Genomic DNA, 27,010 nt, shown 5'->3' on the forward strand with positions numbered 1-27,010 from the left:
ATTCGAAGGGGCACATGCACCCCAGTGTTTACAGCAGCAATGTCCACAAAAGCCAAACTAGGGAAAGAACCTAGATGTCCATCAGCAGATGAATGGATAAAGAAGACGTGGTATATATATACAATGGAATATTATGCAGCCATCAGGGGAAAAAAAAACCTGAAATCTTGGTATTTACAATGACATGGATGGGACTAGAGGGTATTATGCTAAGCGAATTAAGTCAGTCGGAGAAAGACAATTATCATATGATTTCACTCATATGTGGAATTTAAGAAACCACACAGAGGATCATAGGGAAGGGAGGAAAAAATAAAACAAGATGAAATCAGAGAGGGAGACAAACCGTAAAACACTCTTAATCATAGGAAACAATCTGAGGGAGGCTGGAAGAGACTGAGGAGATAGGGTAATGGGGTAACTGGGTGATGGACATTAAGGAGAGCATGTGATGAAATGAGCATTGGGTGTTATATAAGACTGACGAATCATTGACCTCGGAAACTAGTAATACCCTAATGATAATAAATTGAATTTAAAATTTAAAAATACATAACTGTCATGAATTTAAAAAATAAATCTATCATTCTGGATAATCTTTTAAAAAATCAGTGTTGAGTACCTTCTATATGATTTTATCACAGTTATAAAAACTGTACCCTTTCTCTCTATACATACAAGTATCTTCTTAGCATACAAACTATGACTCTATTGAGATTCCCAGAATATGCAGTGTCCCCAAATGTTATTCCCATCCCTAAAATCCTTTAAAACCTTCCCATTGCTGTAGGACATCCTGACTTGCCCCCGCCTACCGTGCCCAGGCCTGCCAAGTTCTGCCCACTGGCCTTATCACAGTTCCTCAAATAGAATGGACTCAGCCCAGTTCAGAACTTTGCACTCACTGTACTTTGCAGAGCTCCCTACTTAGGAGTCCTAGTTAATGCAATAAAACAAGAAAGTGAAATAAGCGTACAGATTTTTTAAAGGAAATAAAATTGTCAGGGCACCTGAGTGACTCCGTCGGTTAAGGGTCTGCCTTCAGTTCAGGTCATGGTCCCGGGGTCCTGGGATTGAGCCCCACATGGGGCTCCTTATTCAGCAGAGGGTCTGCTTCTCCTTTCCCTCTGTCCCCTCCCCTGCTTGTGGTCTCTCTCTCTTGCTTGCTTTCTCGCTCTTGCTCTCTCTCAAGTAAATGAATAAAATCTTAAGATAAAAAAGGAAGAAAGAAAAAAACTGTCTTTATTGACAAATGAAATGATTGTCTATGCAGATAATCTGAAAGAATCCACAACAACAATAAAAAAAAACCATCTTGGAACTAATAAACAATCATAGCAAGGTTTTAGGATATGAGACTGATATTAAAAAGTCAGTCGTGGGGGACACCTGGGTGGCTCAGTGGGTTAAGCCACTGCCTTCAGCTCAGGTCATGATCTCAGCGGTCCTGGGATTGAGCCCCACATCAGGCTCTCTGCTCAGTAGGGAGCCCGTTTCCCTTCTTCTCTGCCTGCTGCTCTGCCTACCTGTGATATCTCTCTCTCTCTGTCAAATAAATAAATAAAAATCTTTTAAAAAGTATTTTTAAAAAAGTCAGTCATGGGCCACCTGGGTGGCTCAGTCAGTTAAGCATCCAATTTTTGATTTGGGCTCAGGTCATGATCTCAGGGTTGTGAGATGGAACCCCTCATCGGACCCCACGCTCAGCAGTGAACTGCCCCTCCCCCCACTCGCAAATCTGGAGCTCTCACATTAATAAATAAACAAATCTTTTTTTACAAAGTCAATTGTGTTTCTACAGATCAGCCATAAACAAGCGGGATTTAAAATTAAAAGTTCAATTTCATTTACATCTGCTCCCAAAAAATGAAATAATTAGGTATAAATCTTATAAAAGATCTCTAAGTCTATATGAGAAAAACTACCATCCTGATGGATGAAATCAAAAAAATAATGCCTGGAGAGAGTCCATGCTCATGAATGGGAAGACTCAATATTGTCAAGATGTCAGTTCTTTTCTAACCTGACCTACGGAGTCCAGGCAAACCCAATCAAAATCCCAGCAAGTTCGTTTGTAAATATCAACAAACTGATTCCAAAGTTCTTACAGGGAGGTACCTAGACCCGGCCTAGCCAGTACAGTACTGAAGGAGAAGAACACATGGAAGGGCTGCCCTTACCCAACATGAAGTTGGGTTATAAGTTGATTATAAAGCTACTATAATCAACATAGTGTGGGACTTGCAGAAGAGACAAAGAGATCATGGGAGAGAGCGCCCCATTCTTCCTCACCCCACCCACCTCCAGCCTGAGGGATGGTCCTTTGTTCCAGGAACCCATGGTATCCTCCTCACCTCCAGGTTATGGCACATGCTGTTCCCTTTGCCTGGACAACTCTTCCCCTCCCCCCACCTGCAGTTGTGGTCTAAGGCTACTTTCCCTTAGTGTTTTCCCTTTCATACACTTTCCCTCCATTCCCCACCCCTAAGCCCTAGGCCTTGTCCCCTGACCCCAGGAAAAGTGCTAGACTTTCCCAGACCCCAATATTCCCCTCAAGGCCTTTTGCATACTCTCAGGTTATTGTATGGTCATTCTTTTTTTATTCTTTGAACAGATGTCTCTCCTTCTAGAATAGAATCTCCATGAAGGCCAGGAATGAACACATGCCTGTTGCCCAGGATGTTGTTTGTTAACAAATACTGGTTGGCTGACAAATGGATTTGCAAACAATTTTGGGCTCCATGTCCCTGTGCTGGAATCCATCTGTGCAGGTATGTTAAGCCACGTGACCTGAGCTAATTTTCCTTTGTCAAAGTGCCTGCAGGTTTAGTTCATGGACTGTCCCTGTGGAGGCCTGAGATGCCTCTAGCTGCCTCTCACTGTTGAGAAGAACAACAAATTCACCTGAAAATACCGTCACAAGCCATCGGCAGCCTGCAGTTAGTGAGTCATGAACGCTGCAGAGAACTATATGGGTTCAAGGGATCCCACACACCAAACCCCCATTGCCTTTTTGTACCACACAAAGTGCAAGCATTTGCTTACCACTACACATCAGTCATCACTGGCATGAAAAAGGCAAAGACCCTTTCTTCTGTACCATGCCTCCACATTCCTGTTGCTATCCCAAATTTGGAGGCACTGGAGGGAGCAGAGGAGGTAGGAGGGTGAAGAAGGAACAGCTGGTGCCCTCCCCACAAAGGGACCCCAAACATTAATGAGACCTGAGTTGGGGAAAAGGAGTAGACTTGAGATATGCAGAGAAATTGAGTCCTGGTGACATTTTTTTTAAGCACCTGGATACAGCCATACCTGAAATCAGAATGTTTCTTGCATTTGTTTTCTATTGCTATGTCAGATTACTACACACTCTATACCATACAAAACCTGTTTTTTAGGTCACAATTCTGCAGGTCAGAAGTTCAGCTCAGCATGAGTAAGCTCTCAGCTCAGGGTACCACAAGACTGAAAGCAAGGTGCTACGTTCTTCCCTGGAGGCTCTAAGGAAAAAATATGCCTCTAACCCAGTTCATGTGGTTGGCATAATTCAGTTCCATGTGTCCCTCAGCTTCAGCTGTCCCATTCTTGCTGGAAGTCCACCTGGGACCATCCACAGCTCCTAGAGGACTCCCACCATCTTTGTCACCTGGGTCCCTCCTTCCTCAAGCCAAAAACAGCACTTTGAATCCCTCACACACTCTGAATCTCCACCATCCTCTGTCTCTGATCTCTAGAACTGGATCGAAAGGGCGAGAGTCATTCAGCCGTAGGCACCTGCATGATCTCTCTTTTGATTAACTCAACTAAATAATGATCAGAGCTAGGCTTGCACCATCCTTTTTGTCACATAACATCACATAACCACAGGATTAATATCTCATCATATTTACAGACTGTACCCCATAAGAAGAAGAGATTACATGAGGGTCGTTGGGGATCCCCTCAGAATCCTGCTCATCGCACCTCTGGAATCTTCTGTGATATGAGATCTTCCATTGCTTTCTTTGTTTGCTTGCTTGTTTGCTGAAATTTGAATTGTTCTACACATAAAACTATTGCATGGACTACTATGCAGCCATAAAAAGGAAAGACGCATGCCCCAATGTGGATAAATCTTGAAAACGTTAGGTTAAGTGAAAGAAGCCAGGCACAAATGATACCACTTATAAGAAATGCCCAGAATAGGCACATCCATAGAAACAGAAAATAGATTCTGTGATCACCTAAGACGGTTGTGGAAAGTGGTTGTTTATGACTGTGGGGTCTTTTTGAAGGGATGAAAATGTTCTGGCATTACTAGTGATGATCACACGAGCTTGTGGATAGTAAAAACCATTGAATTGTACCCTTTAAAGGGGCGAGCATCATGGTATGCAATTTATATTTCAACACAATAAAAAAAAAAAAAGAGGCCTGATGAAAAAGAAGACCAAGAAAATCAAAGCTCAGCACGGCCGGGGAAGGCCGGCTTGTCATGCTCTGTCTGTGTGGACACGGAGCCTTTCGCACGGATCACCTTCCTTGACGCTTTCCCACACATTATAGCTCACCCGGGAGGAGAGATGGAGGGAGATAATCTAATTATTTTTGAGACTTCACATATTATTGACGGTTAGCCAGACACGCTGCTTATGAAAACTCTTGCTCAAAACCGCCTATAATTTGATAGGCTTGCGAAATAGAAATTCTTCTGGAGTTCATCCCACAGAAGTAAAATTAATGGTTTATGATGAGTGTTACAAATCAGTCCTTATCTCAAAGGGAAACCGACTTGGGCTGTAAGAACCAGAGATCATCTTTCTCCCTGGAGCACTTTCCAAAGAGGCCATTTATTAAAAAGTAATTTGTAGATCCCTCTGATAGGGGGGGCGAGTTAATCCATTCCGACACTTGGCGAGGGAGGTGTATGTTGATGACCCGCACAGTGTCGCTGAGACAGACACCGTCCCCAGGGCTCCGAGGTGGACAAGCTTTGTGGCCCATACTTACCTGTGGTCCTTCTCCCATGCCAGCCCCATACACATGCCCAGGTGGCCTCCAGCAGCCACGTTTAACCTGACCAGGGCCCGTAAGAATGTGCCAAATATCACTGAACTAAGGAGACATACACAGAGTGAGTAGGGGACCACCATTTCCAGCCATGTCATCAGGGAGCAGAAAGATGAGAGAGAGAGAGAGAGAGAGAGGATGGCCGAGGAGGACAGGAGGCCTCAGGGAAAGGGGCAGAACAGCCACCTGGTATGGGGACAGCCTGTCCTTGCAAGTCTGGGCCCCACCTCCTGCTCGCCACTTCCTGCTCATGTCCTGCATCCGCCTGTCCTTGCTGGGGTCCAGCTGTCTCACTGGGTGTCTACATGACCAGAACATTCCTTACACAGACCCTGTTTTTCTCGCCTGAGACAACATCTCTAAGTTCCAGAACAGCTAAGAGCTGGCCCCAGAGGGTTACTGTGTCCTCGGGCAGCAGGAGGGCTGGTGCTGAAGGATGTCCTACCCTAGACGACCAAGCCAGCCATGGCGCAGTCAAGATCTTGGCCGCGAGTAAAGGACACCCACCTGGGTGACGGGAGCACCACGGACTTTCTCTGCAGGATCTCGGACCCCACACACTGGAGGAACTGGGGAACCAGGTGAGAACCACAGGAGCCGTTGGGCCCAGAGACAGCATCTCACACCCAGAACCAGCTGACCCAGACGCTGCCCTGGGACGTGTGACCTCCCTGCGCTCGACCTTCTTTCCTTCACTTGCTCAAAACCAAGTCCCAGGAAAGAGCACGTGACAGGCCAGCCTTAGACCAGCGCCCACTGCCAGGAAAGCGGGGTGGGAGAGGGAGGGCCTCGCTCCTCAGCTTTCACGTGGAAGGGGAAGGGGAGGACCCTGCAACACCCCCACACAGGACGGGAGGTTCCCAAAAGGAGGGCAGGTAGCCCCAGGGAAGGGGCGTGGTTCCTGGGAAGCCAGAAATGCCCCTGTCCCCTGCGTGTCCCATGGGATGGACCACCGCGAGCCTTGAATGCCAGACTAATGACTCTCAGCTTCTCCCCACAGGCAGGCGGGCTCAGGAGACACAGGACGGCTCTTTACGGAAAAGGCAGCTCTTCTTTGCCAGCATTTCCAGCAGAAAGACTGCAGGGCTGTGCTCATGGGATTATTTATTTTTACAATGAGTATTTACAACTTTAATAATAAAGATGATTTTTCACGTGGGGACACAAAGCCACAGTTTCTGGCAGTCGCACACCAGAAGCTGAGGCTCATGGGTACGAATGGCTCCGGTCAGGTCATCTGCACACTCTCTGTCCCCTGGGTACTGTCCCCAGTTGGGGTGGACAGGAGGTATGATGCCTCTTCATCGACCTCCAAGGAAGGATTTGCTGCCCACGGTACAGAGTGTGCTCAGCAAACAACATGCTGCTTCTTTAACACAACTCCCAGAGCGCACCGAAGGACGGGTAACCACATACTTAAGTGGTGACAGTTTCAGGCTGTGTGTCCTTGTTCCTGCTGTAAAACTCCGGCCTGGGGTTGATGGCAGAAACGGGCTGTGCCCCTATCAAAGGCGGCAGCCGCGAAAGCCTCTCCCCAAGGGGAGGGAATTGGCTGGGAGTGGAAGGGACGGGGAGAAGAGAAAGGGGGAGCGAGACCATCCCCATCCCCCTGTCCTCTCCACCTCCACCCTGGAGGCAAGACATGGAGGAGGTGGGAGGCAGCAGCGCGGGGAACACCTGCAGGTTCCGCCTCCGCATTCGTGTCAAGAACCACAATGTCGTCCTTTCCCAGCCAAGCTGGTTTTGAGACAGACGTGGTGTGTGCGTTTGTTCATTCCTTGCATAGCTGTTGAAGGCTTAACTGTGTGCTAGACACTCTTGCAAGTGCTTGGGATGTAACGGGGGAAAAAACAAATTTCTTCCCTGGGGAGCTGATTTTTTGGAGGAGTGAAATGGGCACATACACAAATAGGGGGTAAGGGACACCTATCAGACAGAGTACACACCCCGTCTGATTTTTTTCAGCCCGACCAGTCTTCCAGTCCAGAAACCCGCTGTGGGACCCGCTGTAGGACCACAGAAGCCACTGTGCTCTGCCCACCACCTACGCTGCCCACCGGTGAGCGAGGGATCTCCCACCCCAAACAGGACCTTCCGATAAGTTGAGGGTTTGCTGTTGCATCAGGGGGTGTGATTCCTGCACAATTTGCCACTTCAAGGCGTCATTCTCCCCAGGACACGCCTCAGGATGTCCTCAGACCGAGACTCTCTCCTGGGAGCCCCAGCAGAAGCAGGTTCTCCTCCATCTCTCAGGCTGCTTGATCCTGCCCTGGGCACCTCCAAGCAGCGTCAGAGGGAGGGAGCAGTGCACCAAGGAGGGAGGGCGGTCTGCCCAGCTCTCCCGCGGTGGCAGAGCTGGGACCCCGACACCTGCCTTTGCCTCAAGGAGTCTCCGAGATGCTTTGATACACCCTCCAGATGTTGGCACAAGTATTCAGGCTCATTGACAAGCGACAGGACGCACAACCTGCGGCCGAATCCACAAGATGCTCCTGGACGACAGTGATGCTGCTAATGAAAATCTTTTCCACGCACGTTACCTGGGACGTCAGCCCCGCTTTCCCTTCCTCAGCCTGTGCTGGTTCTCCCGAGTACTTGCTTGTGAATTCACACTGGCGTCTAGGCTCCTGTTTCTTTCTTCCACCTGCTGGGAGGAGAGTGGACCAGGGGACATATAATAACCTGTTTCCACTCCCTGCTCCCATGATACTAATTTGACTACACTGGGTCTTTCATGCTTCGCCGTTACAAAGACGCAATTTCATCCATGAATGAGTCAGTGTCGAGCAGGAGGAGGAGGAGGGAGCGAGGCGACGTTTTCCTGACTCCACTCAAATGCCTTCTTATTTCATATTGATACAGACCAGGGGCCGTGAATTATGCTGACGAGCTCATCAAGTATCTGCTTCTCTCCAACGGTGTCAAGGTCTTGTTTTCCTGATGAGTAGGTGATGCTGATTGCAGAGGATGTCCCTGAACTTGAAATGCTGTTGTTTCCCCACCAGGGACCTTGGACTTGAGCCTTTCCTACTGCACACAGAGGTACAGAGGACACGCATGGTGTGCATGTTAACGAGGGACACGAAGTACAGCAGTTAGAGTTGTAGGAGAGGGAAGGACACGTCGCTAATTGGTGCGCATTACAGGCTTCCGAGAAGCTGACACAGTGTCAACAGCGACACCCCCCACATGACAAGCAGAGATGACCGTATTTGGAGCCAGAGGTCATTAACACGGGCAACTGACAGGCTCTATGACTCAGAGGGGCAGGGACACGCACGCACTCCGCCGTGCCACAGTATGTAAACATGGACTCGTCTTCTTTCGCATCATAGTCTGACGATGACGTCAGGGATCCTTTAAGGGGAGAATGGATGGCCTGAGCGAGAACTTGTAGCATTTCCCCCACACAATGGGACAGGGAACCACCAACAAGCCAGCTCTGCTGAGCAGAAAAAGAGCATTTTTCAGAGGAAACACTGCAAAGTTCACAACAATGGGAGCCGAGGGAAACACAAACACATCTCGCCTTCCTGACAAATAAGTTTTAATTAGAAGACTCCTCACGCTGCAGAACAAAGGCTCGCCCGTGCCAGGCAGGGAGAAGCGACAGGCCGAGCCCACGTCTCATTGAAATACAGCCGTGCGTTGGCCCCTTAATTATTCATAAATGTCCCTATGACGGACTTTACGGCTCCCCCGACTTTTAGTTAATTCTCTATATTTTACCCCAAATGCCGCTTGTGTTACTTAATGAAGTCATGCGTTCACTCTGCAATGAGCATAGATGAGCCAGAAAGGCCCGGTATACCCCCTGGAGGAACACTATTAATTTTCATGTCTCACAGGGGTATAAACTGCCAGCACGGAGGGTGTTTGCAGAGATGAACCTGTGTCTCCCGGGGCCCCCTTCACACACAAATGCCCAGGTTTGATCTGAACTCCTGGCTACAGTGCTTGCCGGTCGATGCCCCCAAGGCTGGTCCTTCCATTCAGAGCCCGTCCCCACTGTGACTCTGGACCCATCCCGAGGCTTCTGTGCAAAGCCCTGCATCCGACTTGGCCCCAGAACAAGACACCATTGCTGACTGACTCCAGACCCTGCTGCCCACGCCAGAGTTCCCTGCTCAGTATCCCTGGCCCTCCGCACTGATTTTCTCTGAGATGAGACCAAGGCCATAAAGCAGAGCTCCACCATCCCCCCCAGGCCCACTGCTGTGAAGCAGGCTATGCCAGGGCATGCAGAGGAAAACAAGACCCCAAACCAGGAAAGCATCCCAGTATAACTGGGAACATACAAAGAAGCCAATCTGATCCCAGTCATACCCAAGCCTTCCAGAAGGCCCTCAGCCCTTGAGACAGAGCCCAAACTCCCCCAGGTCCCTGCCCCTCACCAGACCCACTGCCCAACACTCACAGTGTCCACGGGGTCTTGGCCACGCTGGTCTCTACTCTGGCCTTGGACACAACTAGCACCTCAGGGCCTTTGCACATGCTGTTCCCTCCTCTTCGAGTATCTACCCCACCCTGATCCCTTACCTACTTACTTGCAGCCCACCTGTCAGGTCTCAGCTGAAAACGTCACCTCCTTGGGGGAGAACTCTCCTCTGTCTCTCATCAACCCATACCCCGGCCCAGAGCCCAGGTCTGGTCCCCAAAGTCCCTCTCATGATGCCACCTGCCTCTCCTTCCCAGCAAGGACCATGCATGTTGACATGAGGTCTTTATTACATGAGGACGATCCAGACAGGTAAAACAGCTATTTTAGGCAAGTCCAGTTAATTTGGGGACTGAAGTTTCACAGTAAATATTTGTGATGTACTTAACCAACATTTACCTGGGATTTACTTCAAGCCAGTACTGTTCTCAGCATTCTATGTGCATTAAAGCCTTTGGTCCTCCCCACCACAGATACTGTTATTATCATCCCATTTCACAGATGAGGACACTGAGGCACAGGAAGCTAGTAACTGGGCAGGGGAGTTCCTGTTCTCGACCACCTCTTCTGAACAAAGGCTTTATCTAGAAAAACAAAACTAAATTTGATGGAAAAATAAGTTTGTATCTCCTATTTAACAACTTCTAGGGGGTAGTGGCACATGGGTCCTAATTCTCAGACTAATCAAAAAGAATCAAGCATTCATGTTTTGCATAATCTTTCTGGTAGAATTGTAGCACATTCACGACCTTCCCTCCAGGTTTGGCTTCCACAGGCTGATGGCAGGAGAGTCCTTCCCAAACAGCCTCAGGGTCCTGGAGCCTCCCCGGGTCCTCTCCACTTAGGGTGGGTTCTCTCCCGGAGAGCCTGCCCGGCCTCTGCTGCGGGTTTCTCTCCTCCACTGTTAACTGGCCTGGAATCTTCCAGACCCTCTTCCTCTGGGACTCTGAGGGTGAGGATCACTTGCTGTTTTGTGGTGAGTGTGCAAGCCCACCACGGCCCCATGGTGCCCCCCACCTGACATCTGCCGGGAGACCCCCCCGAGGGGCCCCGCCTGGTCCCTCGCAGCCACCGCGTGCAGAGGACAGCAGCTCTGAGAGCCGACTGCGGAATGTTCAGGAAGTTCACTCCCTCCTGGCTGGGCATCGGCCTGGCAGGAGGATTTACCCCACGGAAACCAGCAACGGCTACAAATCAGGGCCGTTTGCTCCTACAGCACCAGGTGACCGACTCGCCCCCTTGGTCACAGCTCCAGCACAGGCATGACTTCTGGGTGGAAACCCTGTGACCAGATTTGGGCTCTGCCCCCAGGGTCCAGACCCCACTTCCCTGGATGGGGCTCGTGAGCCCCGAACCCACTGTGCCGAGACCACTTCTCTCCTCGGCAAACTCCAGAAGGAGCGACAGAAAGCGGTCGGGGAAGGGCCGCCGGCTCTCGACCTTGGAGGGAGCATCATCAAGACATCTTCATTTAACTCGTTCATCAAAGATATTTTTCCTTCCTGAGATGTTGATTTGGTTCCTTTTTTAGTCTCTTTGTCCACGTGGGAAGCAAAGAGGCAACAGCCTGAATGTGGAAGGTGGTGGGCGGAGCTGCCCTAATTGGCTAATTGGCTTCTGTCTCTACCCAGCGCAGTCAGAAAGCGTCTTAGCAAAGTGTCCTTCCCTTCCCGGGCTGCAGGGCAGGGGGGATAGACCCACCCATTCACCCTAAATCAAATATCCTAATTTTCCCACACCCTCCCCCGCGTGGTGGGGCAGAAGGCAGAAGCCTGCTGCCTCGGGAGCTCTTCAAATGGAGGAGGAAGCCCCTGGTGTCTGCCCGCAGAGCTGAGACCCACGGATCACAGGCCAGGGGTCCCGAGGCTGCACCCTGACCCGCCCCACCGCCCCCTCATGGCTCACCCCCAGGCCACGTCCCCTGGGGCCTCCCTCCCTGCTGTGAAGATAGGGCTGGGCCACCTGCTGGGGAAGGGGCGCCGGGGCTTTCTTGGAACAGGTACCAGGCAGAGGGGGGTCCTACCTGCTCTCCCAGACTCTTCTGAGCCAAGGTGCCGCTGAGGGGAGAGTCCAGGTGGCTTTTCCAGGTTCAGCCCGTAGGACACAGCTTCTTCTGCTACAAAGCCCTCTCTAAAGAACGGGTGAGCCACGGTCAGTGCAGTGTCTCTCCAGAGCGGATGAGGGCCCCAAATATGGGGAAGGACCAGGGTGCAGAGTTTGCCTGAAGCGGGAATAGTCACTTACTGAACACGGTACAAGGGAGCAGTGGGCAGGACAGCGAAGCAGAGACCGTCCACCCCGAGGCGGTGCCTGAACGCTGTATGTCAAGGGGCAAGATGAGGAGGTATGGGGACATTCGGAACTTTCTCTTTTCTGATAACTCTGCCTGGTTGTTAAGTAGCCCGTTGGCCATTTCCAGCCTATGGATATTCTGAGAGGGGTCCCCCAATGGGCCCGTCTAGATTCTGGCAGGGGGTGGCTGTGGGCCCTTTCTACCCTCCCTCCCTCCCACCTGCCACTTCAGAGTGGCCTCCACAGTCGGGATACGGACGATCTCCGTGTTCAGGGAGCTCTGGCCTCTCTCGATCTAATTGATTTAATGCTATTTCTCCCCTGGACATTATTATCCGAGATGACCAGCTTGTCTGTTACATCCACGAGGCGGGTTTTTGACTCCTGTAAGCCGCAATTTTCTTGTCTCTTAAAGGTTATTGTTAGAAATAGATGAATAATGTACAAAAAAGTATCTAACACAGCGTCTGGCTCCGACGTCCCGAGCCTTCCCTCCTTCCTCCATTCATCCTCCTTTGTTTCCTTCCCTCCCTCCCTCCTTCGTTGCCTTATTATCTTTCTCCTGAATGACAGAGAGACAATGGCTCTTCAAATCTGTCTAGAGTTAACCTTTCGTTGCTAAAAGCAAATGGTGTGTCGATTCCTCCTGTCACACGGAGACAGCAGTGGCGGGAGCTCTTTCACAGGGCAGGCAAAGGGCTGGAGGCTTGTCTCTGTCCGCAATTCCTGTTCTGTCTGATTTATTTGGTTTTATTTTGTTTCCCCAAACTGACTATTTTGAAAAATGTCAAAGCTCCCGGAACGTTTTAAAGCATAGTACCGTGAGCAGCCCCGTACCACATCCCCTTTATCTCAATCCGCAGCTGCTAACACCATGCCACGCCTGCTCTGTCTCTGTGTGCATTATTTATGAAACGGGTCTGGATTCCGCCCCCCCCCCTTTTTTTTTTACCAAATCACTTGAGACAATGATGCAAACATAGTATTCCCTGCCTAAACCCTTCAGAGTATACGTCATTAAACAATGATCTCCCGCACAGTGTCCAAACCCTTTCATAAAATTTAATGTGGACACAGAAATGCAGTTTAATGTACAGTCCAAATTTAGAGCCTTTTTTCCTTAATTCTAAATGATCGTGTATTGTCTTTGGTTGACTCGGCTCCTACAACCATGCACCTTCCTTTTTGTCTTTCATGGTTTTGTTTTGTTTTAAGATTTTTATCTTGAACCAGAAAGCCAAGAAATGCTCCAAGGATGGTGGGACAAATCCAGGAAACAGAAACTGGAATAAAGGGGCTCCCACTGCGAAATCTAGTAATATTTGCACATAAAACAATTATGGTCATGGATGTGAACACATCCAAGTCAGGAGCAGCCATACTCATCCCAACTGTGGGACGTCCTACAGGCCAGCAGGCCGTCCCTCTGTCCTCACCTGGGTGCTGGGTCAGAGACACCCCTTGTCTTGAGCTCTGCCTCATGTCCTGCCGGCCCTGGACTGGTACTGGAGATGCAGAGAAGGAACCTTGGCCTTCAAGCATGAAGGCAGAGCTCAGGAGTCTGTGTCTTTGGGGTCTTGGGGGTTTGGACCATCCCCAAATGATTTCCAGATGATTACAACTTCTGCACCAAAGGGAGAAAAGAGAAATATGTGTATTTGTTGTTTTCTTCTCCTGAACAAATCAGGTGGTCTTCTCTCAAAAAAACAATCTCTCCTTAAACAGGTGCATTCAGGAGCCATCTGTGGGCTCCTGGTCATCCCACCAGCAGAGACAGTCATGGTCACAGGGATGGTCACTGCCGTGGCTGCCATTAGGCTCCATGGCTGTGACCATACCCAAGGGCATCTCTCTGGGAGCATCGGTCCAGCACCCGAGGGACAAGGAGGTTCAGCAGTTCTGTCGGAGCCCTGCTGACCCTGAGACCCAGCCAGGTGGCCACAGCACAGCTGCTTCCGATCCAGCAGGACAGCAGCGGCCGTCTGCGGGTGGGGGAGTCAGAGCATTTGGTGCAGCCCCTGCGCTCCCTGAGGACTGCAGGGTCCGGCCAGCAGCCCCAGAGGGGCGTCTCTAAGGCTTTGTTCATTCCTTCCACTCACATCTCCGGAGGGCCAGGGACGCGCCAGGCACAGCGGAGGCCCCTGGGGATGCAGTGGAGACCCGGCTCCGGGAACTCCCAGTCCACAGAGGGAGACGCATGACAAGCAGTGACAGCCTAGGACAGGGAGCGCAGCCCACCGCCAGGGCCACTTGTCCCCACTTTCCTTGACACTTGCCCCTCGCTGGCTTCTTTCTGCCCCTGAAATTCTCCCTTGGAGGGATTCTTCCTTGGAGGCCGCGGGGGGCAGGAGCCCACATGACTGGGGGCTGACATCCTGGAAAGCAGCCCTCCGCAAGGGCCAGACGGGAACGGGGACACCTCCCCCCGAGGCCTGTCCCACACCATCTCCCACAGGAACCCAAAGGGACTGAGCCCTGCGCCCCACCGTGGCCACCTGCTCACCACCCCCCAGGGTTGATGGGCTAGCCCTTCTCCTTCCCGTCTCCCTTCCCCGCTCTCCTGCAAAGCTCCCTGCGTCCCCTCCAGATGCTCTGCTCTTCTCACGCCCAGTCTCGGGATCGGCTTCTGGAAGAATCCAGCATTGGGCCCTATGTCAGGCACAAAGTCATCACAAGGTGGTGAGTGGCCCGAGAAAGGCGGTGGCAGGCAGGGGTGGGGTGGGGGGTCGTGGAGGGAGAGGCCAGTCAGAAGGAGCCCATGGAGAAGGGGACCTCGGAGCGGGTGGCCCAGAGGTGAGGGAGCAGCGGTAGACACCTGGGCAGAGAACAGAGAAGAACAAAGCAAAGGTGAAGATCTGAGGGAGGGAGAGCTGGTCCTTTCCCAGGAAGAGCTAGTGTGACAGGAGTGAGGGGAGCCCCAAGAAGGGATTAGGGGGCAGAAGAGGCTAGAGGAAACAGGCCCCTACCCACCATGTAAAGGGTTCTGCACAGAGCAAGGTTGGGGAATGGCAGTCTCTGGGCGTTTGTTTAAGCTGTTCCTTTTAGCTAGGATTCCCTTCCTGCATCTCTGCACGTCCAACTCCAACTTACCCTTCAGGGACCATTCAGCCTGCTCTCGCCACCCCAAAAAGCCCTCCTCACCACTTCCTCGTGAGCTTTCCTAACTGGACAAGAATCTCCCTTCTTGCGACAACCAGATCATTTCACCGAAATTTCTCATAGATTATAGCTGCTTACAGAAAAAAGTCCTCATCGACATAATCTTTTTGAACTGAGTCCCCAGAGTTACTATGAAGTTGTAAAGAGTAACGAGATCATCACAGCCCAAAAGCGTCCACTTATTAACGGACCACCGATAAAATTAATCTCCAAAATCAAGTTCCCACCAGCGCCTGGCCCCCCTCTATCAGCCACCCCATAGCCTCACAGGCACGTGTCCCTGCGGGGGACACAAGGCATCCGCCCACGTAATGCAAGTAAATGAAAACCAATTGCAAAGTGAGAAAGCACATTTTGCAACAGCTTCAGCCTTTAATTAATTTCCTTAAAGCTCACAAAGCCAGTCGACTCCGAAGACAGGCAGTTAGGCCGGTGAACGTGAGACCAGCTTTTAAAGAGAAACTATTTGTGTATGAAAGAATGAAGAATCCCTTGGGGAAATCGATGAGCCCCGAGGTATTTTGCAGTAACAAAAATTCCTTTGTTCGAACTGTGAACAATTTTGTGTCAGGTGCAGGGGGGTTACAGGGAAACAACACCCCCAAATCAGTATTTTCTTTGTTCTCGGTTCTAAGTATCAGGGTATGGTTGTAATGAGGGCATGACTTTTTTTAAATATAAGATAACACACTTGCCTTGAAACTTTTCACTTGACTTTTGAAGTTAGAGCCACAAACACTTTTCCACCAGACCTGTCCCCTTTGTTTGGAGCATTGGTTTCCCTGTCTTTGGTACATCTGCTTGAAGGGACTCTTTCCCCTGATTGACAAGGACCTCTGGTGTTTTCTTTTTTGTTTGGTTGGGTTTTTTCCCTTACTTTAAAAATTACTTTTATTAATGTTTTCCCAGATTTTTACTTAAATTCTAGTTAGCTAACATAGAGTGTAATATTGGTTTCAGGAGTAGAATTCAGTGATTCATCAGGGACATAGGACGGCCATTACATCACGTGCCCTCCTTAATGCCCATCCCCCAGTTACCCCACCTCCCTATGCCCCCTCCAACTCCCCTCAGTTTTTTCTCTATCATTAAGTCTCCACTGGTTTCCCTCTCCCTTTCTCCTTTCTCCTTTCCCTCCCCACAAGTTCATCTGTTTTGCTTCCTGAATTCCAAAAATGATTGAAACCCCATGATATTTGTCTTTCTCGGACTGACTTATTTCACTTAGCATAATACCCTCTAGCTCCTTCCACATCACTGCAAATGGTAAGACTTCATTCTTTTTGGAGTAATACTGCTTCCGTGCTTGTCTTGCATCTCCTATTTGACCCAAAGAAAAACAGGGAATAAAGAATGGACATTCTTCTTCAGCCTAGAACATAACAGATGCCAACTAACATTAAGCGAACAGATGACCAAACCAAGAAGGGACTCCCCAGTTTGACCCGTGTGCTCAAGCTCGTTAAAGAGAAAACAAAAGTTTGCACCCAAGATTTACCATCTTGTGCACAAAGCTCAGGGCACTGCAAGTCCTGGCTTTCCTGGCAGAGCCCCCAAGAAACCACTGAGTAACGTAAGATAAAAGGCTGGTTCAATTCACTTGGTCGAGAATGAGCTGTTCAACACACCATGCCAATGCAAATGGTTTCCCCTTTGCAGGAAAATTAGAAAATAGATCCCATCCCGTGCCTTATGTAAAATTAAATTTTAGTGTCTTATTAAGACTTAATTATAAAAAATAAAATAAAAAGCTTACAAGAAAATCTAGGGTAATTCAAAGATAATACAGTAGTAGTTGGAGAGAGCTCACAAATCAAGGATGGGAATTCTAAGAAATCAGAGAAAAAATAGACATATTTGAAAATTACAATTTTGCATATCATAAGATTACATAAATAAAATCTACATGTAAACCACAAATCTGTAGAATTATTTTAAAGCAAATCATAAACAAAGGGCTAATTCTATAGTATATAGGGCGCTCTTAGAAAGTAACCAGGAAAAGGAGCAGAAGTTCTAAAGAGACCACTCCCAAAAGAGCAAATCCCAATGTTAGAATAAGGAAAGGAAAAAAAGAAAGGAAGAAAAACAGCCAAGAGAGGGGGAAGAAGTAAAGAAAAGATGTTTGAATTCACCAGGAGTCAGGAAATTTCATACTCAACTCTGAGTTGTGACTATCCTTGTAGGACTGACAAAAATTTCAAAGGACCATAAATCCTACCTGGGGCAAGTGACCCCTCCTATACTCTAGTAGAAATGGGGACCAGTACAGTCTTCTCTGAACATAATCTGGCAACATTTAATAAAATTTAAGAAGTGCAAACACCCTGGGTTTACATCCGGCTCTTGAGCTGCTGCAAATCCATCCCATTTGCACCAGTGTGGACATCCAGCAGCATTCTTCGAACGGCACAGAGCCAGAAGCAACACAAATTCCGGTTCCTGGAGAAGCAGCTAAGAACTTCGCAAAGTTATCCAATACGTGGCGTATTGTACCATCCCATGAAGAACGAACTTAAATGTAGAGGTATACAAGGTGACTCGCAAGTGTTTCTACAAGGTATTGAGTGAGAACATCAAGATGCAGATAAAAGTCTATTATGTAAGACCATATTCATAAAACAATGACTTTCCTTCCCCACAAAAAAAAAAAAAGTGCCCTATACTTGTATGCGTGCTTGTGTGTGTGACGCACTTTGTAGGATTATGGGATTATACGAGTAGAAAGAAAAACATGGAAGGATACACACTGGTTGTGTTTTGTCTTGTTATTGGGTGCAGGCTATCTGTGCTGACGGAGATGGCAGATGTGAAGGGGAGGGAGGGAGGAAGAGATGAAAATATCCACAGTAGACAGCATGTACCCTATGACCCATTCCAGAAAATGGGACAAAGACCAAACTATCTGGACTCAGAGAGAGGAAGGTGAACCCAAACCTTTATTTCCCCGAGCCCTTAAGAAGGTTGTGAATGAGAAGGGAATCTGAGCCAGGTCTCCAAGGTCTCCAAGGATAAAGAAGACTTCGACGAACAAAGATGGCAGCAAGAGGGAAAGATGGAAAGAATTCCCAGCAAAGAAATCCTTTTAAAGAAAGAGTGTATGTAGTAGGCAAAATTCCAAGATGGCACCAGAGATTTCTGCCCCCTACCCCCACCCCAGGGTGTGCACATATCTTAGTGTATACTTAGTGTATACTGTCCTCCCCCTTGAGTGTTAGTAGGACTTATGATTACTGTGGGATTTCACTCCCATGATTACATTATGTTATACAGAAAAGATAAAGGAATTTTCCAAATGTCATCAAAGTCCCTAATCATTTGAGTCTGAGTTAATCAAAAGGGAGATTATCCTACCTGCACCTGATCTAATCCAGGGAGACATTTCAAAGAGAGCACTGGACCTCCCTGAAGGGAGAAATTCAAAGCCAGAGATGCTCTCCTGTTGATGTTGAAGAAGTAAGCTTCCATGAATTTTGCAACTACAAGGAAATTGACTCTGCCAATAACTACTTGAGCTTAGAAGACAATGTGCCTCAGATGCCCAATACTTTGCAACCTTTTGAGACTCCAAGCAGAGGGTCTCAAAGTTGGGATCTCTGTTTTCTTTTTACATGCTTTTTAAATATGTGTTTCTTTTCACGATTGCCTGCTATTCTGACAAGTAACACTGATTTTCCATGAACAGTAATGATATAAAGTTGCTTTTAAAAGTCAGCTTTAAGGATGCCTGGGTGGTGCAGTCAGTTAAACACCTAACTCTTGGTTTCAGCTCATGTTGTGATCTCAGGGTCATGAGATCAAGCCCAGCATCAGCTCGATGCTAAGCAAAGAGTCTACTTAAGATGATCTCTCCCTCGGGGCGCCTGGGTGGCTCAGTGGGTTAAGCCGCTGCCTTTGGCTCAGGTCATGATCTCGGGGTCCTAGGATCGAGTCCCGCATCGGGCTCTCTGCTCAGCAGGGAGCCTGTTTCCCTCTCTCTCTCTGCCTGCCTCTCCATCTACTTGTGATTTCTCTCTGTCAAATAAATAAATAAAATCTTTAAAAAAAAAAAAAAAAGATGATCTCTCCCTCTCTTTCTGTCCCTCCACCCCCATACTCGTGAGCTTTCTCTCTCTCTCTCTCTCTCAAATAAATAAATAAATCTTAAAATAAAGTAAAAATACATTTTATTGAGATAGAATTTGCATATGTGAAAGTCACCAATTTTAAGCGAACAATTTGATGAGTTTCGACAAGGGAATACAGTCATGTAACCATCACATCAGTCATGATAAAGAACTTCATATTACCCCACAAAGCTCCCCACTGTCCCTTTCCAGTCCATTTCTCAACACCCCCCCCAACTATAAGCCCCTGGCAACCATTACTTTTTGTCTCCTGAGTTTTGAATTTTATGGAACTGCATGTTAATGGGATCATTCTGTACCTGGTTTTGTGTCTGGTTTCTTCACTTAGCATCTGTTGACCAGCATTTGCCTTGTTTCACTTTGGAGCTATTATGAATAAAGCTGCTATAAACATCTGAGTGCTGGTCACTAATTGAACAGAGCTTTTCATCTCTTTGGGATAAATACTGACGAGTGAGATCATTAGGTCCAATGGTAAGTGTATGTTTAACTTTATAAGAAACTGTAAAACTACTTTAACAAAGCGGCTGTATTATTTGAATTACTACCAGCAACAGAGGAGTGCTCCACTATTCCAAATACTTGCCAACACTTGGTCTTGTCAATCTTTCTAATTTTAGTAGTACTATTGGGTTCATTGCAGTATCACTTGGTGAGGCTGTGTCACATCAACAAAGATGTCTTTTCATGTGCTTAGTTGCCATTCACATACCTTTTTGGTGAAATGTCTGTTGCTCTTTTGTGCCAAGTTATTGATCATCTCAATATTGGATTGGACCCCAGAATTTTCACCATCTGATGTGACTTCCATGATCACATCCCACTGCATGGAAAAGGGACTTCAGCAGTATAGTTAAGATTACTAACCAGGGACGCCTGGGCGGCTCAGTGGGTAAAAGCCTTTGCCTTCAGCTCAGGTCATGGTCCCAGGGTCCTGGGATGAAGCTCTGCATTGGGCTCTCTGCTCAGCAGAGAGCCTGCTTCCCTCTCCCTCTCTCTCTGCCTGCCTTTCTGCCTACTTGTGATCTCCGTCTGTCAAATAAATAAATAAAATCTTAAGAAAAAAAAAATTACTAACCAGTTGACATTATAATAGGGAGATGGTCCCAGATTATCCAGGTAACCCGCCCCCCATGATTATGAGCCCTGACAAGTAGAAGACTAAGACATAGAGATTCAAAGCGTGAAGAAGATTTGACCACCATTGTCTTTGAAGATGCCAAAGTCTCCATGGAACGCACAAAAAGGAAACGAGCTTGCCAACAACCAGCAAACTTGAAAGAGAACCCTAAGTGACCTACGAGAACCACAGGCCCCGCAGATACCTAGATTTTCGCTGGTATGACTGTTCATAGAGAACCCCACAACATCACGCCGGACTTCTAACTTACAGAACTGTGAGATAATAAATGGATATTGTTTTAAGCTATTTAATTAGTGGTAATTTGTTATGCTGCAGTAGAAAGTAATTTACCATCACTGTATTAAAAGCAAGGGGAAAAAAAGCATTAATTTAAGAGATCCATATGGTTCGGGAAAAATGTGAATGCACTTTTTTGTGTGAGTGGAACTGAAGTACGTTTGCATGTATTTACTGTGCAAACAAATGCACTGGTGTGAAAAAACACAGTCCACCTGCCGCCCCCACACATACCCTCCCACCTGGCCCTGGAGGTACGTGAATTTTCGTCCCCAGTTTCCAGAGCTTCTGGACACTATCTGAATTGTCCTCTTCACGAGTCCCCAAATGGGACCGGGAACCTGGCAGCTCTTCATTCCGGGGAATGGTCCCCGCTCACATTTTCCAGATGATGTCATCCCTGCGGGAGCCAAGTCTCTATTCAGAGATGTTTTCTCCCTTTCTTTGTTGTCGTTGTTTATTTTCCTCCTTGGACCCAGGAAGCAGCCCGAGCCACGTTTGCTTCCCCAACATGTTAACGCGAACAGCCCGCCCAGCAAATGAGAGAGGCACGTGCTACCTTAATTACCCCGTTGCTACTGCAACACCCGAGTGACAGACAAAACCCTTCATTTGGGAGGGAAATTAGTCGTACACAAACAAGAACACATTTCAACTTGAATTAAAATCTCCGACACTCCCTTGGCAGGGAACTCTCTGGCAGGTTCTCTTCCTTTCTTTGCTGTGTTACCTCCTTTCCTCCACGGGAGATTTTCTTGGCAAAGGGCCAGGCTTTGAGGCCCAGAGGCCTCTCCTGTAATCCCCCTTCTGGTTCATTCTCTGGCCTTTCTTGAGACCTCCGTGGCTCCAGCCCACCTTGAGTCCACACCCGCCCTCCCAGCCCCCGCCCTTCCTGCGCGGTTCCCCTCCTCCAGCCCCCAGCAGGAAAAGGTGGCAAGTCAGGGAGGCGCTGCCCAACCCACCCCCTCCATCCGACCCCCCCATCCAGGCCAGGGTTCCCCGAAGGTGAAGGAGTGATTGGACGTGATGAATAACACTCAGCAAAGACACAACGCGGAGAAAGTGCTCGCTTTAGCCGAAACTCTCAGATTTATTGCCGAGTGCCACAAATAATGAAATCATCAGTCTTCCTCCGACTTAAAAAGGGAATCCGCGGTGGCAAGTTTAAACTGGGCAGTGGGGAAAAGCCCAGTGATGAGGGCTCTGGGATCTCCCCCAAACCCCACACCATGTCTCACACCCTGGGGAGTGTGCCCAGTGAAGACACAGGCCTCAGGGTCTGCCCTGGAGTGGGGGTGGGGGTCACCAACACCATAACTCCCCCGGCGCAGGGAACTGGTGGTCCCTGATCCCTAAACTCAATAACTCACTTATGGGAGGGAAGCATCCTGAGTCCCTGGAACGCAGGGACCTTGCGTATCTGTGATAAAGCCAAGTCAAGCAGGAGCGCACCGTCTGCCTCGATTCTGAGAATGGGCCTTCATGACTGACCACACAGGACAAGGTAAAAATCACAGCCCACAAAATGCGCCCAGACCCAACCCCCTCTCTCCACCTCCATGAATGTTCTCTGGTTCAGGCCAGCATTAGCTTCCCAGACTCCCTTCTTGCACCTCTGACCCTACAGTCTATCCTACCCACTGCTTCGGGCGGGATCCGGCCAGGACCTCGGTCAGATCACGAGCCCCCTACCACTTTATCCAAACTCCCAGGGCTCCCAACTCCCTCAGAGGAAAAGCCCTCCCCATCCAGCCCCCACCCCACCCCCGCCCCCACCTCCCGGACCTCATTCCCCCAGCTCCCCCTCACTCACCTGTTCCAGCTACTCTGGACCCGGTTTATTTGCTTTTCTTCAAAGAACTCTTGTTCAACAGAACAAACACTCAGTCTGCCTGAGCTTCCTGTGAAAAAAATACTGGGTTATGATACAGGGTTTACATCCCTCCAAAGACAATTTGGATCCTTCTCAGATGAATGTTGCTTATTTCCATAGCAAAGAGTATCTGATGTGTCAGACCAAAATAAAACTAGCCAGACACTTTTGAATAAAAAGTTCAACAGATTTTTTTAAAAAGTAATAATAAGAGAGAGAGTATAATGTAAATGATAATGGTCATGAAGGTAGCTCCAGGATGCCTGAAGGGAGGGAGACTCTGTTACAGTAGAAAAATCCTAAGTCTGGCTGTCCATGGGCTTGGAGCACGCCCATCCTCTGCCACTTTGCTGACCTGTGACCTTGGCCTCTGGATCCTCAGGTGTGGTGACATCGTGAAGTTGCAATGGCTCCGAATGGCTCTGTGGTTCTGTGTCCTTCAAGTTCAAAGACGCGTTGTGTCGTGGATTCCAGAGGCAGTGCCTAGACCAGACTGCCCCACAGTTCCTGCTGCTGAGACCTCCTGCTTGGCCCCAGAAGTGTCCTTTCCATGCTTGGTCCCAGCCCTCCCTGTGCCCAGGGATGCCCCGCAGGGCTGCCTCCTACGTGTCTGTATTGAGTCACGCTGCTGTCACTGCAGCCAAGGGACCCTAATGGTGCTAGACCCTCAAGTCTTCCTGGACCTTTGTCCAAGATCCCCTCCCTCAATTTCCCACCTTCCCCGCCCAGCCCAGCTTACCTGTCAGCTCCCCTCAAGCCATCCCCCCTGGGCTCCCTTCTATCTGCTTCGTGACACCTGCTCACCTGGACGGGCTCACCTGAGGCACTCTGCTCAGCCTGGCCTGCTTCCCCATGGAACCGACCACCACAATGGTGGTCTGGATGCTGTCATTGCACCCGGCATCAGCTGGTGGGACCCAGGGCCCCTCCTCCTGTTGTTTATCTGGGGTTACATACCCATCGTGGTTCACTCAGCCCGGTGCTCTCCGCCTTCCTATATTAACATCCTATTTCTCCCGATGACACAGACAGTCTTCAGGTTTGCAGCAGATAGCTTGGCCACTTTCCAGTATACCAGTAGCCCTGGGACAGCTTTAATGATACCCGTTGGATATTAACACACGCATGTTATGTGTCAAGGGGTGAGTATCAGAGCTTGCCCATTGCTGAGCTTTATTTTCCACCATTTGTACGTTCTAAAGAATACCTGGCCACGGACAGTATCCACCAATTGGCTCTTAATCATAGTTAATAAATTCTAACATTCTGAGCACACCTCCTGAATACACAGGATCTGAGCACACAAGGTCTATGTAACATGACCTTGGATTTGTGCTTGACTCCGCTCCCTTTCACACCATTTTCAATTAATCAACAAAGCCAATTGGCTCTCCTTTCAAAATACATCCTCAACCTGACCACTTGTCCCCACTCCATGGTCCCGCTCTGGACCCCGTGCCATCCTGTCTCCCCTGGATTCTGTGGACCCTCCTCCCTGGTCCTCTGTCTCCATCTCACCCCCTACAGGCCACTTGACACATGGCAGCCACAGGCATCTGTTCAAACCTTCCCTGGACCATGACCTTCCTCCGCTCAGAATCTCCAGTGGCTCCAGCCACACCGGAGACAAACCCAAGCTCCTCCCCATGGCCCCCAAGGCCCTTCATCTGATTCCGAATCTTCCTAACTTTCAACTTTATCCCTGGCCTTGCTTCTCACACTCACTCTGGCCAAGAGCGCCTGCTCCCGTGTGACTGTCCCCTGTCCACACTCACACCCACTCAGGTGACCTCTTGAGACACTCCCTAGATGTCCCTGTTCCCTGTGTCTTCACTTGGCTGTGACTTCACAGAGTGGCTTTTTCTGGTTGCCCTCCCGGGGTATCCCCTCTCTCATTCACTTTCCTTTCATCCCACAGGCAGATCACGTTTTTGCTTCACCACACCTGTTCTCCACTCTTCTCTACTTGCTCTGTGCCCCAGGAGGCTGATTCCCAGAGACTGCCTCACCCAGAGCCCCCGCCTTCAGCTCCTGGATTCTGCTGCATGAGCCCTGGCCGGAGACTGGGGACAGGGTCAGAGACAGTCAGGATGTGGATATCTCGCCTCCTCTGTGCCAGACCGTGGCCGTCCTCACCACCCACCGCTCATGCCAGTCCCTCCCCTGGCTGAAGTTCATCCCTGCTCCAGGTACACGGTACACGGCCGCCTCTCCTCTTGCCCCGAAGGCCACAGACACCCAGGACTCATCCCTGTGGACGGCACAGCCCTCCCCTGGTTCCCACCCCCCAGCCCCACTGTGAATGGTCATTTGATGTTCCCTTCCTAAAACTCATCTTCTTAACAAGACATTCGTGCCCTTCCCTGGAGAGGAGAAAATAAACCGTCAAATATACTCTGATGTAGCATAGACTTACATGTGTCAATTTCAGAGATGTTAAAGATGTGGAAAAAATGCACATCTCATGAAACATATTGTGTATTTGTTTATATCTTGTCCGCCTCTCTGCTCAAATGCAAACCCCCTTGAGGCAGAGACCTGGTCTGCTCTGTTTCCTGTTGAAACCCCAGAGACCACAGTGCTGCTTGGCTCCTGGCAGGGGCTTCACAAATTCTTCCCGAATAAAAGGGAAACATCCAGCCTGTGGCCACTAGCCTCCCCCGGTCCCCGCTCCTGGCACTCTGCTGTCCCCTCCCATATATGGGGTGTTTGACTGGCAACACACAGCAGAAGAGATGGCATGTCGCTTCCAACATTAGGTTACTAAAGGCAGCATCTTCTCTCTCCATCTCTGTCTCCCTGTCTGTCTCTGTCTCTCCACCTGTCTCTCTCTGAAGTCATGTGGCAGAGAAGCCCACATGGTGATGGTGTAAGCCTATGTCCGTGAGTCCTCTCTAGCGCCTCCTCCAGAACCTGCAGCTCCAGGGAACAACATCACTGTAACCTCCCAGAGATACTGAGCCACAAACACCAGCTGGCTGTTCCCAGAAATCTGACCCTCAAGGGAGGGAATAAATGGGTATTGTTTGAAGCCACTACATTTGGGATGTGGGGAAAGGGGCTATTTGTTCCGCAGCAGTAGGTGACTGATACACGGCCCTAACTTAGTTCTCATTCCTGTATCTCCAAGCACAACCCTCACGCTAAGCATGCTGAGCCTGTGGTGGAGCATGTTGCCCCAGCTGCAACAATCTAGAAATGTCCAGCCCTCTCCCCCACTGAGCCTTTCAAGAGAGATTCCATCTTCTTTCTCAGACTTGCCCCAGGCCTGACCGAGGTAAGGGGCTTTTCAGAGATGGATCCCAAGGTCACTCGGAGCTCCTCCCTTCCCCTGTCCCAATGCTGCTGGTGGTTCATTTTCCTGTGGACTTGGATACACAGGGGCCAAAGAATCAGGGAAACAAAAGAGACATTGACATGAGACAGTCTCTAGAGGTTTGAGGAGCAAAATGACCCACCATATGGAATTCTTTATACAGAATTTTGTCGTCACTTTGATGTGAACAAACGCCTTTCTTTATTTGAATTTTCCAGACTGCTAAGGGGATGTGTGTACTTCTCTCCAGCATCGTACGTAATCTGGGGTCATTGGAAGAAATGAAAAGTCCCTTTCTTCCCCATTTGTTTCTGCAAAGAAAGTGGTTGAGTATCATTATTTCAAAGGCACATGTCAAGCCCACCATTCCTTGCCGCCTGCCAGTCCCATGCCGCCAAATGTAAACCATCAGGCAATGACTTTCAGTAAAAACATAGTAGTGATCATCATCATTTCAGTTTGTTTTTTCTAAACAAGGATGACTAGGTGGAATTTTTAGGCAGAGCAGAAAACATGGGCATTCAATGAGCAAAGAAGTGCAGAGAGAATGGAAGATAAGGCAAGAGATTTGGGAAGTTGGAAGCCAGAACAGGGCCAAGGACAGGGTTAGGGAGGAGATGAAGCCTGGGAGACGGGGGCCAAGGCCAAGGAAACGTAGAGATGCCAACAGATCGGAGATTGCTGGTGAGGGGAGACACATGCAGCATTTTTCCAAGATGTGAAGAATGAGAAATCGTTAAGCCAAGTTACCAGGGGTTCCAAGAGACAGTGGGAGTAATTTAATGAGAGAGGCCCCGACATTGCCAAACTCCAAATGAATTCTTTGCTCAGCTGTTCACAGGGGAGGAAGAGAAAGCAGAAACCATAATGTCTTTCCTTATTGAGGCAAAATACAGAGTAAGGGGGGGGGGAAGAGCAGGGAGAAGCTGAGACGAGACGACATGGACCTTATTTGTTCTTGATGTCGCAGTGAGAGTTTCTCTGACAGATTAACTGTAGAACCAGCTCAGACCTGCCCCTGGAGCCCTCAGGGCACCTCCCCATGAGTCCTAGCTGGTTCAGGGCTTCCAAGAAGCGGCTCCCAGGCCTCAGATGCTGTGCGGGGACATGCGTGTCCTTCGTTTCCACTGTTGGCGGACGGGTGGGCTGAGCTCCTGCCTCCACTGGCCAACTTCCTGGGTGGATTTCTTCTGGCAGTTAAAACAAGTACATCCATCTCTTCCAGATTTCTGGCCCCACATTCTGTGATCTGGAGAATCTGTTGTCCAGCAAGATGGAATCGGGATGAGGTTAAAACCTGAAAACCCAGGAAGTCTGGGACATAAAATGGCACTTG

This window comes from Neovison vison, chromosome 8 (assembly GCF_020171115.1).
Source record: "Neovison vison isolate M4711 chromosome 8, ASM_NN_V1, whole genome shotgun sequence".
Taxonomy (NCBI): domain Eukaryota; kingdom Metazoa; phylum Chordata; class Mammalia; order Carnivora; family Mustelidae; genus Neogale; species Neogale vison.